We start from the raw sequence: 10,379 nt of genomic DNA on the forward strand, positions 1-10,379 counted from the left end.
TGAGCATTGTTTTATAACAAACAACAGATCAGCATGTACATTGTACAATATACGAGTCAGTCACATGATCACAAACATATAGTTTGTCTTCACTGGAGTCTAAAGTGAATGTTGGAATGGAGTGAACAAACCTATGTTGGAATGAACAAGTTGAATGAATGAGTAAAGTGACTTGGAATCATTGATATAAAGATCAAACAACTGACAAGGCAAAATATGACAAAATTTTGGTAACTCATTTATAGCGCATAATAATCACACTTTTGTTTGACTTTGCACTTTGTTAGGCATTTAACTTGCTTGGTTCAGCAGAGGAAACCAAGAGTTTTCTGCATGGGACTGGTCAAGAACAATTACACCCAAGTTATTTATCGATCTTTCTGAACACATTTCATCCAATGTCGGGGTTAATATTTTTCCAAGAGAAGCCGAACAAGCTCACTCCTGGTCCCCATAACTAGTTAGTTTGGGTTTGCGCTGTGTCGTTGTGTAAGAAACCTAAATAAGGCCTAAAAGTTGAATAAATGAACCAAAGTTATCTTTTGATGTCACCTTTTCCTAATTGTTCTTTGCTTTCTACATGAAGTTTCTAGCACTCTGCGCGCATGCACATTCGTGCAAATAAAGTGAAATTACGAAGCAAATGTGGTAGAATGTGAGTATACATTCGGTACTTAATCTGACCCGAACTTCTTTCAAATTTTAGCCCGAACCCAAACCCGATCAGAAAAGACCGGCCCGACTTAAAATTCTGTCAAAGTCAAAGTGATGACAAAGAAAATATAACAACTCATTGTTAGCGCAAGGAAGACAATACGTCATGTAAATGATAAAAAACTTTCTTTGAGCCGCGACTGCGAATCTCTTGTGTACTTATTTCTTTGAACAGGCGACGACATGTATCAACACACAAACTGCTGTAGTTACTTGGTTTAAGTAGCGAAAGAGCGCGTTATGGACATTATGGTTATAACTCAGTGTTCTGTGAATTGAAGCACAGTCTACTTGGACTTAGCTTACAGTCATCATAGGCTTTTAAAACACATCGTTTCATTTCTGACCCCAAAATTGAAATTGCAAAATTGAGCAGTGAAGTGAGAACTGAGCATTTACGCGGTCCGGGGCAAGTCTTAACAGTTTTTTAAAAGATTGTGTTTGTAAGAAAACCGTTTGACCAAATCAAACGAAGTCAGTTGTTTTTAGAAGAGTTGTTCATTCTGTCATTAATTATAGCAGTAACTGAAATCATTCTATTTGTAAATTATTACGATCTACTGCGGCGACACGGTAAGTAGTAACAGCTACGACACGGGGGTAATTTTAAACATTGTTAACAAAACCAGCAAACACACGATTTAGACAAGTTCATTGGTCTCAGGCAATTTTTAAAACAAAACTCCAACAATAAAATATTTAAAAAAAGTGCGATGCATGTAACAAGTATATAATTTGTTAATTGGTCCATTCTATTAAGATTTGAGACTCAATTATGACGTATGTAAAAAAAAGCATGTTTCTGTGCGCCATTATATTAGCCCAGTTGACTGATTGAGCCAAGACTGGCTCTAGCCTTCAAGCGAGAAAAAAATAATTTGAGTTTACCGTGTACTCCACAGGCACCCGACCCTTATAGGCCTACTACAAATATCTCCATGTGAAGAAGTGTAAGACGAAGAAATAATTACATAAACAAAGCCACTAAAAGTTGAATATACAATATTGTAAAAGAACACGCAGATAGGAATACAAAAAACGGATTTTTGCGACATGTGTTGCTTGCGGTTTATGAAGTTAACTAATGGGTTTAGTCGCGTTTGCTTGTGAACTGTCTGACGATATATTGTAAACTGCATGGGTAACACGGGAACACGCGCAAATGACAACGCAATTTGCTTCTGCAACAATCACAAATAAATGTGATTGGTTGTTCAGTTGTTCATCAGATAGGTACAGTGTGCAAAAAACTAGAAAATCTTTGTAAAAATCCAATTTCAAATGATCCAAATTAATTTTGTCATGTTTTTCGAATGAAAAAAAGCGGTTTTCTTCTGAAACGTTTTGATTGACAGCGGCAGTTCATTTCCTTGTTTTTCAAACACGAAAAGAGCTTAAGCATACATAGCAAATTTGCAACTTAACCACTTCTTTATCACATGCCGTTATAACGTTGAAGTCACTCGCGTTTTCCAACGTAAAAGAAGATTAGGCTGACGTCATACCGAACGCTGCCTTTTTCTGTGTAAAATGAATCTGAGCCAGAGGTTCCGTCAACGTTAATTAAGCTACAACTATAATGTGCGCCTGTGTCTAGTGGCTAGGAGATTTTTTGAAGGTTTATTTCGAATTCAATACTTGGTTTGTGGAGTTGTGTTGCAGTAACAAGCAGGAAATGCGTTGGACAAGGTAGATGTGACAATAAATCGATTTGAGAATTGTAAGAAAAGACAAACTAAGTTTACATTAAAGACAGAGAAGGGACAATTAATATGAAAGTACCAGAAACGATTTGCAAAAAAAACTTACTGCATGTACAGTATGCAAAAAACTTAATCTTTTCTAAATAATCATTTTGATAAAATTATAGTTAATCAATTTGTTTTAATTCAAGCGACTTTCTTAAGTTTAATTTCTTAAAAGAAATAACCTTTGCACGTTTTGTAATATAATCACATACTTTTGTTTCTGAACTCTAGAATTTTATTTAAAAATAAGATTATCGTTCAGATAAATCAAAACCTAAACAATGGGCTGGTGGCTCAAATTGATGTTGTGGACTTGTGGTGCTGGTTCTATTCTTACGGATCTTCAAGAAATCCTTTAAACCCTTGTGATGAAGCAAGAATGTCCAATGGATTAAGTATTTGTCCAAGTGATATGCCTCTATATTGGTATGATAAAATGGCGCCTTGGCTCGATCGCAATTTAGTCTATGTTGACTGCAGGCGCAGAGGATTAACCGAAGCTCCTCAAACTTTGGCAACAAATGTAGAATCGCTCTACCTGCGTCACAATAATATATGCCGGATCAAAGTGAGGGACATCATTTTTTATGTCTTCAAACCTCTGGCTTCAAACCTTGCACTGATCTGTACATTGAGCCTGGTGCGCTGCAACATCTTGTTCATTTGAAACTGTTGGAATTGACAAATAACTTTCTTCGTGAGTTTCCACAACGATTACCACCAAGTATAAGATGGCTACCGATAGATCGCACTTTGTTAGGTGATGTAACTGCACAACTGAGAGCCTTACCTAACTTAAATATTTTAGATGCTGGAGGTAATTGTAACCTTTATGAAGTGCCGAATGTTTGTCCAAGAAACTTCACTATAGCACAACCACTATCTCCTCATCTAATAAATCTCGCTTTAGCCTTTAATAACTGGACACAGATCCCACGACACTTACTCGCTAATGAATTGAAATCGTTCTTTTTTGATGTAAATCCTGTAACTCATTTAAAGAAAAACGATTTTATGAATGCAACAAGCTTAGAACTATTGTCCATGAGACGCATGTCTATTTATTCATTTACTATAGAGAAAGGTGTGTTTGATCCACTTACGAATCTCAAAAGTCTTACGCTTTTTGGCAACCAACTTCAGTACTTACCAAATGGAGTATTTCAAAACAACATGAATCTTGAAAACCTGGATCTTTCCTGGAATTCTTTACAACGATCAATTTTTGAAGCAACATTTCTACTCAATTTACGTAAACTACGACATCTTGACTTATCGTTCAACGGAATCGTCCAAAGCCTTGTGTCAACCAAATTACTTCGCTTGGGGCAAGCTTTTGCTTCTTTGTTTTCACTTGAAACAATATTCTTTGGAGATACTTTTTTCGAACAGGGTTTCACCAGAATGTCCGTGCAATTCCACGAAATTGACAATCAATCATTTGCTAATTTATCAAACTTAACTCATTTATCTACAATCGATATTTCCTACTGCAATGTTCATCACATTTATTCCGATGCATGGTCTGGATTGCGTCATTTAAAATCCATCCGAGCCTCAAACAACGTCTTAACCTTTACTACGAAAACTTTTAGCAAAGAAACACTTGTAGCCTTTCAAGGAAAAATGCCCAAAGATCAGATTGCGTTTCCTCATCGTGCCGTATTTGATACGAATATAAGCCAACCTTCCGATAATGCATATCATGAATGCGACAAGAGCGGTTTACTTGATTACTCCAGAAACCAAATAGCATATATTTCTGTAAGCAAAAAACATTTATTACCAACGGCAACAATGCTGGATTTATCATACAATCAAATAAAAGAGATAAGATCAGGTGATCTGAAACATATGACATATTTATGCTGGATCGACATTTCCTACAATCCTATTCAAAACATTGATCCTTTCACTTTCAGCAGCTTGTCCAGTATAATGGTATTTCGTTTTATTGCCGAGCAATCATCCGTTTATTTAGATTTTACTTTTTTGTGTCATTTCAGTCCCTTAGCCAGGTTGTCTTTAAAGTGGAAACTTACCAACGATGATCTTGATTATGTTTTACTGGATTGGAATGACCAATACAAATTCGAGATGGGATCAATGCTTGAACTTGATGCGTCACACAATTTGTTGACGACGAAGTCGTTATCGAACGAAAACAGGTTCCTACATTTTATGCCCAACCTTGTAGCTCTTGTGCTCAGCCACTCCAGTCTAGTAGGTGGAGATAACTATAATTGGTTTCGCGGTTTAAATCATCTTGAATACTTGGATTTGACTCATAATAAATTGACTAACTTTCCTTTTACGTCCTTGAAAAGTACAACGAACCTTGTCCAAATAGTTTTAGATTACAATGAAATTGTTGAACTGAAGGGTAATTTGTCATTTCTCGTTTATTTGAGACAGTTTAAAATTGCTCATAACCAGATTAGATACATTCAGCCAGGATTCTTTTCGCATGTACAACTTGTGGTTCTCGATCTCAGTCACAACTATATATTTCGACTGGATGCAAGTATTTTCGGCGAAGATATGTTGAATTCACTTCTGTATTTGGATATAAGAGGAAACGAATTTGATTGTTTCTGTCATGAGTGGCAGAAATTTTATCGTTGGTATATTTCTGATGCAAGTGACAACACCGAACTTCCTGGCTTTTATCCAGAATGCCCTTTTGACATTGATTATTATGGCGGGTGTGTAGCGTCCCATTCCCCGCTGAATTTGCGTGGTCGCCCGGTGTCTCGCTATGGTTTCAATAATTCGTGTGACTTGCAGACGCATGCTAAATATACAATCGTGTTTACAATAATTTTCATATTATTCACGTTATGCGGCAGTATTGGTTATAGCAAACGACTCAAGAGATTTATATTTCGAAAAGTCAATGAATATTTCAGAGTTCAAGCATTGAAGCCAAGCGATCGCGTTTCTTCAAGTTATTCTACAAACGAAGGCAAGAAAGCTTTTGTATTCTTTGACCACAGCAATGATGAACTGGGTGATTGGGTTGATGATAAACTGGTACCTGGAATGATTAACGGGAACCCTTCCATTGAACTTCTCTTAGCTGGTCGTGAATTACCAAGCTGCTCCACATTCAGAAATTCTCTTATACCAACGGTTATTCAGCAAATAGAAGAAGAAATGAGACGTGAACTTGCACGTTTGTCAAATGTTTACTTGACAATTGATCTCTGGACTAACCGCAACATGACAAGTTTCTTGGGCATCACTATGCATTTTTTTGATGCAGAATGGAAGCTACGCAGCTTTGTCCTGGCAGTGGACTCATTTTTAGGGCGACATACAGCTGAAAACATTGCTGAGGCTTATGACAACGTAATAGAAAAGTTTAGACTTACAACAAAAGTAAAAAAGGTTGTGTCAGACAATGCTTACTCCATGATAAAAGCATTTCGGGTTTCCCTTCCAGAGTTCACACTGCATAAAACTGGTGAAGAAATCAATGAGGATAATGAGAAACAGTTGACTCCTGATCCTGAACAAGAGATGATCGAGGAGGGTGCTGATTTACATGCTCTTCTCACTTACTTACCAGAAAGAATAAGCTGTTTTGCTCATACACAACAACTTTGTATTAAGGATTGTCTGCAAAATTCGGAGTTTGCAAAGTCTTACGTTGGGAAGCAGCTGGGAAAGGTGGCCAAAATTGTAAATTCAGTAAGAAAATCTGTAAATGCTACCTCTTATTTGCAACGTAAAAAAATAACGTTAAGAGCACAGAATGTGACAAGATGGAATTCGCAGCTTGTTATGTTGCAAAATGTCTTAAAGGATCACGAAGAAGTTAACGCGGCTCTCACCTTGATCCAGTCACGGGAAAAAATAACAAATCAAGATTATTTGGCATTGAGTGAGCTCGTGAGTGTGCTACTGCCTTTCAAGGAAGCAATGCAGCAAGTTGAAGGAGAAAATATTGTAACATCTTCTTTCATTTGTCCGGTAGTGCTTGGCTTACTGAAAGCAATGGAACAACTAAAAAACTCAAATCTCCACTATTGCCAGAAATTGGCAGCTAATCTTAAAGACTCTGTTTCTAAAAGGTTGTTGCCATATATAAATTCTCCGGACAACAGACTTGCATCTCTTCTTGATCCACGATTTAAAAACAGCTGTCCAAGTTCGGCAAACTACAAAAAGTCGTAAACATACTTTGCTTTAAATAAAAAGCTGTTTTATTGAGTTGAAAAGCAAATTGTCTTTAAAAAAAACAACACACGTGGTTACATAAGACCAAATGCAAACGCTAAATACAACTTTGTGTAGATGCAGTTCCTTTAGGTCAAGTAATCTTAACCACATCGCCATTCCTATTTTAAACTTGTCTCACATACTTGGTAAATTTCTTCCCAACGTTGAATAGCAAAAGAGAATCACTTTGACTCGACCTCTGTTTAGTAAAACGGAAGAAAAGTTTCATGAAATTGCAACTGAGCAATAGTCGATGAATTCTCAGCAAGAAACAAACTTGTCACTGTAATTAGCGTAGTAGACGTTTTAAACTACAGTATAATGTTGTTTAATGATGACATTGGTTATGTAGCACTGGTAATGTCGATATTTTATATCTGTTCTGTATCCACGGCAGCCCCCGGCTAATGCTGTTAGTTTTGGCCCATCCACAGTATTAAGCATGTCCATGTTGTTATGTAGGTCTATACCTACAAACATTTTAAGCTTTGATCGGTTTTAATTCGTTTTTTTTTTTCTATGTTTAAATACACCTGGTTCTTCCTGGTTTGGGCGGATAAGTTAAACCAAGGGGTCGTGACGTAATTCTCTGTGTTTTTGTTTCCAATGTTTATGCATCAAAGCACACTTGGGAGTTAAATTTGGAAAACGTCAAGTTAACCTTTGACCTTCCAAGTCTATAAAACGCGGTGTCAAGGCAAACAAAGTGACACAATAACGTTATTGCGTTACAGGAAAGGACTTTGTGAATAATTTCGAAAGAACGACTCCAAAATTATGTATTGTATTACATGAAGACGGGCTTATCTTACCGTACATCATTGCATGCAGCTTTAAGCGATGCTGATTATAGCTTCATTATGCTAACAGGATTCAAAAGGCCATTGTTTTATTCGTATGAAGTATTCCAGAAACGGTACTTATTCAAAGTGTTAGGAAGTGACGGTGGCAGTTTGCCTTTCATTTGTATAGACCAGGGGTGGGCAAACTTTTTGTACTGAGGGCCGCATTAGAAAAAATGTTGCAGCCGGCGGGCCGCACACTCTCATTACAAAGTAGGAAAATTTACCCGGTGTGTAAATAAACGCATATTCATATTAAACACAATTTTTGCATTTCACACTCAGTTACGTTTAAACTTTAAAGCTACGCAATCTTCATCACAAAGGCCTACGGTAGCCGCTACCGTATTTGTATTTTATGATCAAACAATTGAATCAAACAATGCGTGAGAAGTGTACGGCTAGTTGCTGAAAGCATGTTGCAATACATGCGCGACTGGCGTGTGTGTGTTTACGCACTGAAAGTGAAGAGAAAAACTCACTCGTAAAGGGAATAATATTTTGTCATGTAACCTGTTTAATTAAAACAATAAGTGATGAGTAGGAGTTTCTGCAAGTGCCGGCGGGCCGCAAAAAATGGGACCGCGGGCCGCATGCGGCCCGCGGGCCGTAGTTTGCCCACCCCTGGTATAGACCTATTTTACATGCTGTTCAATGCGGGTAGTGGCCATATTGAAAATTATGAAAATTTTAATTTACTGAGTTACCATTATATCATGTTTTCTATAACGCTGTTACACAAAATTGCGTTTTTAATAATGTGCATTGTAATATAGGGTAAGTGTTTTGATGTCGGTAGTGTAGTCATTTTGTATTTTGGCGCCACTGTAAATCCTTGGCCTAAAACTCTGACATTTTTCGGTTTGCGTGACGAAAATCAAAATTACAACGGTAGGCTGCTCCAGGCCAATCTTTTACCACTTGCCAAATTGCTTTGTTTTGAACTGTTTCTTTTAGATTATTATTTCACGACGTTCAAATTCACACGAAAAATAAACTTTAAACGTGTGAACCTCATTACGTTTAAATATAAGGAAACTTGGGGCGAGCTAAAACGTTCCTTTCCACAACTTTTAAATTTCTGAAATCAAGTGTTTCGAATTTGTTACAAAATTGTAACTATCAAGCAATAATGTTGTCATTAGGAAGGTTGTAGCCTTATAAGCATGTTGTTTCAATAATATTGTTAAAGTTACGTTTTGTGTTCTCCATAGAAAACGACTTTATCACATAAAGGCGGATTTGTTTTACCGTACAACGCGGCTCGTTTGATGATGACAATAGCTTCTAATCCAGTGGTTCTCAACCTTCTGATCTTGGCGGACCCCTTTTGCTGCTGTCAAAGCAGTGGCGGACCCCTGAAGTTTAAGCAAACTAAGGGTTCTGAGACTGCACTTAAATGTTTCTTTGCTTAGTTTTACTTAATAGTCTTGGTGCACAACTGCGCTATTCATTCAAAATAACATCAAACTATGCGGATATTTTTACTTAAAATCACTGTATCCAGCTGTCTTCTCGTATAATCCGCAATGTAGTGCATCACAATAGGCCTTCCCTGCGGGTGATAAATCTCACCCATCACAATAGGCAATTAAGAAAATCTTCAAGCTTATTTCAAAAAGCAATGATAAACAGCAAAAATTTTTTTAAAACTCGTACTTTATGTTGCAAATTTCGAAGTTCTCACGGACCAACTGAAAACGTTTCGCGGACCCCCAGGGGTCCGCGGACCACCGGTTGAGAACCACTGTTCTAATCATTATGCTATAAAAATTTAGGATGTAATAGTTTTTATATTTTTATGTTCTCCAGAGAAAACAAGCTTAATTAAGTCTTGCTGAAACTGAGTTTATTCAAATAACAAGGAAGAAGGCCCAGCATCAGCGGTACTTGATGGCGTTTAATCTTTAGGCCTGTTTTACATGTCAGTTAATGCTGGATGATGCTTTTCTTATAAGTTATGTTAGTTTGACATTAAAGTGACGCCATGTCATATCTTCTACTTAACATATATTAACTCATGGTTCAACAATATGACCCTTGAAACACGTAACCGCTAAACAAAAGTCTCAATAAACAAGTAAAATCTTCCAGTTTTGTACAACTTGACATTGTGTGAATAGTTTGTAAAGGGGTTTATTAAATTATTTGACATCAGGCGTGCAAAGGTGTGATATGAAACATTGTATTAAGAGCAGCCAATCGTTTACCCATTTTGTTTCTCGTCATTATACTGAATTCGTTAAACACAAATTTCTATTCAACAAATATAACTTTCAAACTATCTTCACTGACATTTTATTAGCGATATTATTTATTTTGCAACTCAAAACTGTTTGAAAAACGCTGTCTACTGCATTTCACGAAAATTATTAATCTAAAATGTTATGCTATACTAAGGGGTGGCCTGAGCCAATGCAAGTTGCGTATGCTGTAGCGTGTTGCGTATGCACCGCTGTACCATGTTGTAGCGTGTTGCGTATGCATAAGTTACTATAGTACAGTACATTTATATTAATGTTAGAGATTACAGCCTTATAACATTGACCAATGACAGGAAAATTTTTAAGGAAAACAAAATCAAAGAAGTGACAGAGATATCGTGTGTTACCTTTAGCTTACAATCATTTTATTCTTTGTGATTTTCTTACTTTTTCCAAGAAAATCACTTCTTTTAAGCGAATCTTGACATAAACCATTTAAATCATATACAATTTCTTTTCTATGCTTTGATCTTATGGCAGCAGTTGAACTAGGTAGGTCATTAACGTTAATAAACATGAATAACTTTAACGTTGAGAAAATTAGCAGATCTCTTTCAAAAATACAATAGTCTGCAAATAAAGGTATA

The sequence above is a fragment of the Clavelina lepadiformis genome, chromosome 3, assembly GCF_947623445.1.
Source record: "Clavelina lepadiformis chromosome 3, kaClaLepa1.1, whole genome shotgun sequence".
In the NCBI taxonomy this organism is placed as follows: Eukaryota; Metazoa; Chordata; class Ascidiacea; order Aplousobranchia; family Clavelinidae; genus Clavelina; species Clavelina lepadiformis.